The following is a 5000-nucleotide window of genomic DNA, read 5'->3' on the forward strand; positions in this document are numbered from 1 at the left end:
GAAAACAGAATATCCCACCCACCCGACAACGACCATTGCTCAGCCAAGCCACCAACACCCACACATGTCCTACACAGGGGTGCACCCAACATCACAATACTGCCTCCTCTCACAGCACACAAACAATGGCAGGAATGAAAGACACAGGTCTGCCACAAGCATCGAATGAGAGCGCCGCCTGTCATGAGCCAAAGGTGCATCCTGACGTGGCAAATCAGATGATGCCGCAGGCATCCACTTACTATAATCACAATCAACAAACCGACCGGCCGCCGCCCCCCCCCCCCCATTACACCTTTCCTTACAACAATGTGTACCTTAACCTAAACTATACTGTACCTTAACCTAACCTATATTGTACCTTAACCTAACCTATATTGTACCTTAACCTAACCTATATTGTACCTTAACCTAACCTCTATTGTAACTTAACCTAACCTATATTGCGCCTTAACCTAACCTATATTGCGCCTTAACCTAACCTATGTTGCGCCTTAACCTAACCTATGTTGCGCCTTAACCTAACCTATGTTGCGCCTTAACCTAACCTATGTTGCGCCTTAACCTAACCTATGTTGCGCCTTAACCTAACCTATGTTGCGCCTTAACCTAACCTATGTTGCGCCTTAACCTAACCTATGTTGCGCCTTAACCTAACCTATGTGCGCCTTAACCTAACCTATGTTGCGCCTTAACCTAACCTATGTTGCGCCTTAACCTAACCTATGTTGCGCCTTAACCTAACCTATGTTGCGCCTTAACCTAACCTATGTTGCGCCTTAACCTAACCTATGTTGCGCCTTAACCTAACCTATGTTGCGCCTTAACCTAACCTATGTTGCGCCTTAACCTAACCTATGTTGCGCCTTAACCTAACCTATGTTGCGCCTTAACCTAACCTATGTTGCGCCTTAACCTAACCTATGTTGCGCCTTAACCTAACCTATGTTGCGCCTTAACCTAACCTATGTTGCGCCTTAACCTAACCTATGTTGCGCCTTAACCTAACCTATGTTGCGCCTTAACCTAACCTATGTTGCGCCTTAACCTAACCTATGTTGCGCCTTAACCTAACCTATGTTGCGCCTTAACCTAACCTATGTTGCGCCTTAACCTAACCTATGTTGCGCCTTAACCTAACCTATGTTGCGCCTTAACCTAACCTATGTTGCGCCTTAACCTAACCTATGTTGCGCCTTAACCTAACCTATGTTGCGCCTTAACCTAACCTATGTTGCGCCTTAACCTAACCTATGTTGCGCCTTAACCTAACCTATGTTGCGCCTTAACCTAACCTATGTTGCGCCTTAACCTAACCTATGTTGCGCCTTAACCTAACCTATGTTGCGCCTTAACCTAACCTATGTTGCGCCTTAACCTAACCTATGTTGCGCCTTAACCTAACCTATGTTGCGCCTTAACCTAACCTATGTTGCGCCTTAACCTAACCTATGTTGCGCCTTAACCTAACCTACGTTGCGCCTTAACCTAACCCACGTTGCGCCTTAACCTAACCCACGTTGCGCCTTAACCTAACCCACGTTGCGCCTTAACCTAACCCACGTTGCGCCTTAACCTAACCCACGTTGCGCCGTAACCTAACCCACGTTGCGCCGTAACCTAACCCACGTTGCGCCGTAACCTAACCCACGTTCCGCCTTAACCTAACCTATATCGTACCTTAACCTAACCTATATCGTACCTTAACCTAACCTATATCGTACCTTAACCTAACCTATATTCGTACCTTAACCTAACCTATATCGTACCTTAACCTAACCTATATCGTACCTTAACGTAACCCATATTGCGCTGTAACCCAACACAACGTTGGGCCTTAACCCAACACACGTTGGGCCTTAACCCAACACACGTTGGGCCTTAACCCAACACACGTTGGGCCTTAACCCAACACACGTTGGGCCTTAACCCAACACACGTTGGGCCTTAACCCAACACACGTTGGGCCTTAACCCAACACACGTTGGGCCTTAACCCAACACACGTTGGGCCTTAACCCAACACACGTTGGGCCTTAACCCACAACACACGTTGGGCCTTAACCCAACACACGTTGGGCCTTAAACCCAACACACGTTGGGCCTTAACCCAACACACGTTGGGCCTTAACCTGCTCTGTAATTGTCATACGACGCGTTAAATTAGTGTAGTGTTGCCTAACTGCAACCCCCGCAATATAGTTTGCTACTCGCACTGCCCGGTCCCCAGTGTATCGCTTCATGTTAAACACCGTGCAGCTATAACACTGTAATGTGGATGGCAGCAGGACGTACATGCTCATTGGCATTCGCAGTTGTTCATTGGCATTCGCATGGCGAAGCACTTAGCCTACGCTGTGGTATGGCCTGTGTCAACTGTCCGCTGATATTGTACGTCCAAATCACACACTGTACTGCACATTGGTCCTCATGTACTGAATGATACATCGTGGTACATGTGACCGTACAACGACCTGCGCCAACAACGGCGAACCATGCGGTCCAAATGTTGTGCACTCAGCTACGTGTCGTCTCCCTATAAGAGCTGGATTGCAGTGTGGTATGCCCTGGATGGCGATCAGCATGAGCCGTCTGTTGATGTAGTGGCGCGTGTTGTCAGACGTAGTCGTCTCTTCTCACACACCGTGATAGCATGGTGCACTGCGTTCCACATCTGCGACATGCGACAGAGGCCGGTTGACAGTCGTTCGCGCAATGGACATCGCATACGTACGGGGGCCACCTTCCACGTGTTCGCGAAGCGTGCACATGTTGTTGCGTGTATGTGGGCAGACATAGTGTGTCGTGACACCTGACACAGGCATGCAACAATCGTTGGAATTTGCAAATGGCGATGGACGCCTACGTTTGCTGGTGACGTTACGCAAATGAACAACTGGTAAACCGTTGTGGTGCGGTTGTTCTCGCTAGAGGTGAATCAGTGATGGCGACGATCGGTTGAGCTACCAACCGGTTGTTCCAGCGATACCCACCATGCCCACGAACGTGAATGGCATCTGGGTGTGAAGCGATACGCGGCGGTGGCTGGGTGGGACCGTCCCCGGCCGGTGAGGGGGGGCCTCCCGGCGTGCTGGCCGCGCGGTGCGTGGGCGCACGCGCTACAGCCGGCTGGTGGGGGCGGCCAGTGGCAGGCGCGCCGGCCGACGGAGGCGGCAGGCGGCGCAGCTGCGCGCCGGCGCACCCTGCACGCGGCGCCGTGCGGCCAAAGTAGGTCCTCGCGGGCCCGGTGCGAAGCGCGGTGGACATCTGCAGTGTGCTGGTCCGATTGAGGACTGTGTGCGCTGAGGATGCGCCGCCGCCCGGCGCTCGGCGCCGCGACGGCCGTCTGCTGCTCGGTCGCCTCTGCGGTTCTCGCAGGTGGTTTGTATCGCAGCTGTGCGGACGTGTTGGCGCGTGCGCTGTGCTGGGAGAGTTCGCTTCGGCACCCAAGTGGGGCTTTTGTCCTTCTGTGGCGCTGGCGTTGGAGCTGCCGGTCACCGTAGGTGGCGCGTGTTGTCTCCCGCCGGCAATGCCACGACAGCACGCTCCCGGGCCTCTGTCGGCAGCGGCAAGCTCAGTTGGGAGCACGGGTGGTCGCACCTAAGGCGTCTACTCGCCAAACTCCGGGCGATTGCGCCTCTCTCGAACCCGACCAAGTACTTAGGACGGCGCTGCGCGCCGCCGGGACCTGAGAGGGTTTCGAGGGTGTATGGTGCAGGGGAGCTCAGCCTCCTCCTGTTTGCAGAATAATTGAGCGGACGCTTGCGTGTTCGCGCGGGCCCCCGGGACACACTCCCGGGCGGCCGGCTGCTCAGCTCTAGTTGACGCAGCTCCCTGGTTGATCCTGCCAGTAGTCATATGCTTGTCTCAAAGATTAAGCCATGCATGTCTCAGTACAAGCCGCATTAAGGTGAAACCGCGAATGGCTCATTAAATCAGTTATGGTTCCTTAGATCGTACCCACGTTACTTGGATAACTGTGGTAATTCTAGAGCTAATACATGCAAACAGAGTCCCGACCAGAGATGGAAGGGACGCTTTTATTAGATCAAAACCAATCGGTCGGCTCGTCCGGTCCGTTTGCCTTGGTGACTCTGAATAACTTTGGGCTGATCGCACGGTCCTCGTACGGCGACGCATCTTTCAAATGTCTGCCTTATCAACTGTCGATGGTAGGTTCTGCGCCTACCATGGTTGTAACGGGTAACGGGGAATCAGGGTTCGATTCCGGAGAGGGAGCCTGAGAAACGGCTACCACATCCAAGGAAGGCAGCAGGCGCGCAAATTACCCACTCCCGGCACGGGGAGGTAGTGACGAAAAATAACGATACGGGACTCATCCGAGGCCCCGTAATCGGAATGAGTACACTTTAAATCCTTTAACGAGTATCTATTGGAGGGCAAGTCTGGTGCCAGCAGCCGCGGTAATTCCAGCTCCATAGCGTATATTAAAGTTGTTGCGGTTAAAAAGCTCGTAGTTGGATTTGTGTCCCACGCTGTTGGTTCACCGCCCGTCGGTGTTTAACTGGCATGTATCGTGGGACGTCCTGCCGGTGGGGCGAGCTGAAGGCGTGCGACGCGCCTCGTGCGTGCTCGTGCGTCCCGAGGCGGACCCCGTTGCAATCCTACCAGGGTGCTCTTGAGTGAGTGTCTCGGTGGGCCGGCACGTTTACTTTGAACAAATTAGAGTGCTTAAAGCAGGCAAGCCCGCCTGAATACTGTGTGCATGGAATAATGGATAGGACCTCGGTTCTATTTTGTTGGTTTTCGGAACCCGAGGTAATGATTAATAGGGACAGGCGGGGGCATTCGTATTGCGACGTTAGAGGTGAAATTCTTGGATCGTCGCAAGACGAACAGAAGCGAAAGCATTTGCCAAGTATGTTTTCATTAATCAAGAACGAAAGTTAGAGGTTCGAAGGCGATCAGATACCGCCCTAGTTCTAACCATAAACGATGCCAGCCAGCGATCCGCCGCAGTTCCTCCGATGACTCGGCGGG

General features: G+C 52.9%; 1 non-coding gene across 1 annotated transcript in view; it reads left to right on the forward strand.

The window, feature by feature from the left end:
• Nucleotides 1–3830: 3830 nt before the first annotated feature.
• Nucleotides 3831–5000, forward strand: part of LOC126432479 (small subunit ribosomal RNA) — a 1907-nt gene continuing 737 nt past the window's right edge. Inside the window, exon 1 of the ribosomal RNA XR_007577992.1 lies at nt 3831–5000. This exon is cut by the window's right edge and continues 737 nt beyond it. This is a non-coding gene — a ribosomal RNA (small subunit ribosomal RNA).

The sequence above is a fragment of the Schistocerca serialis genome, unplaced genomic scaffold (assembly GCF_023864345.2).
Source record: "Schistocerca serialis cubense isolate TAMUIC-IGC-003099 unplaced genomic scaffold, iqSchSeri2.2 HiC_scaffold_1139, whole genome shotgun sequence".
Classification (NCBI taxonomy): Eukaryota; Metazoa; Arthropoda; class Insecta; order Orthoptera; family Acrididae; genus Schistocerca; species Schistocerca serialis.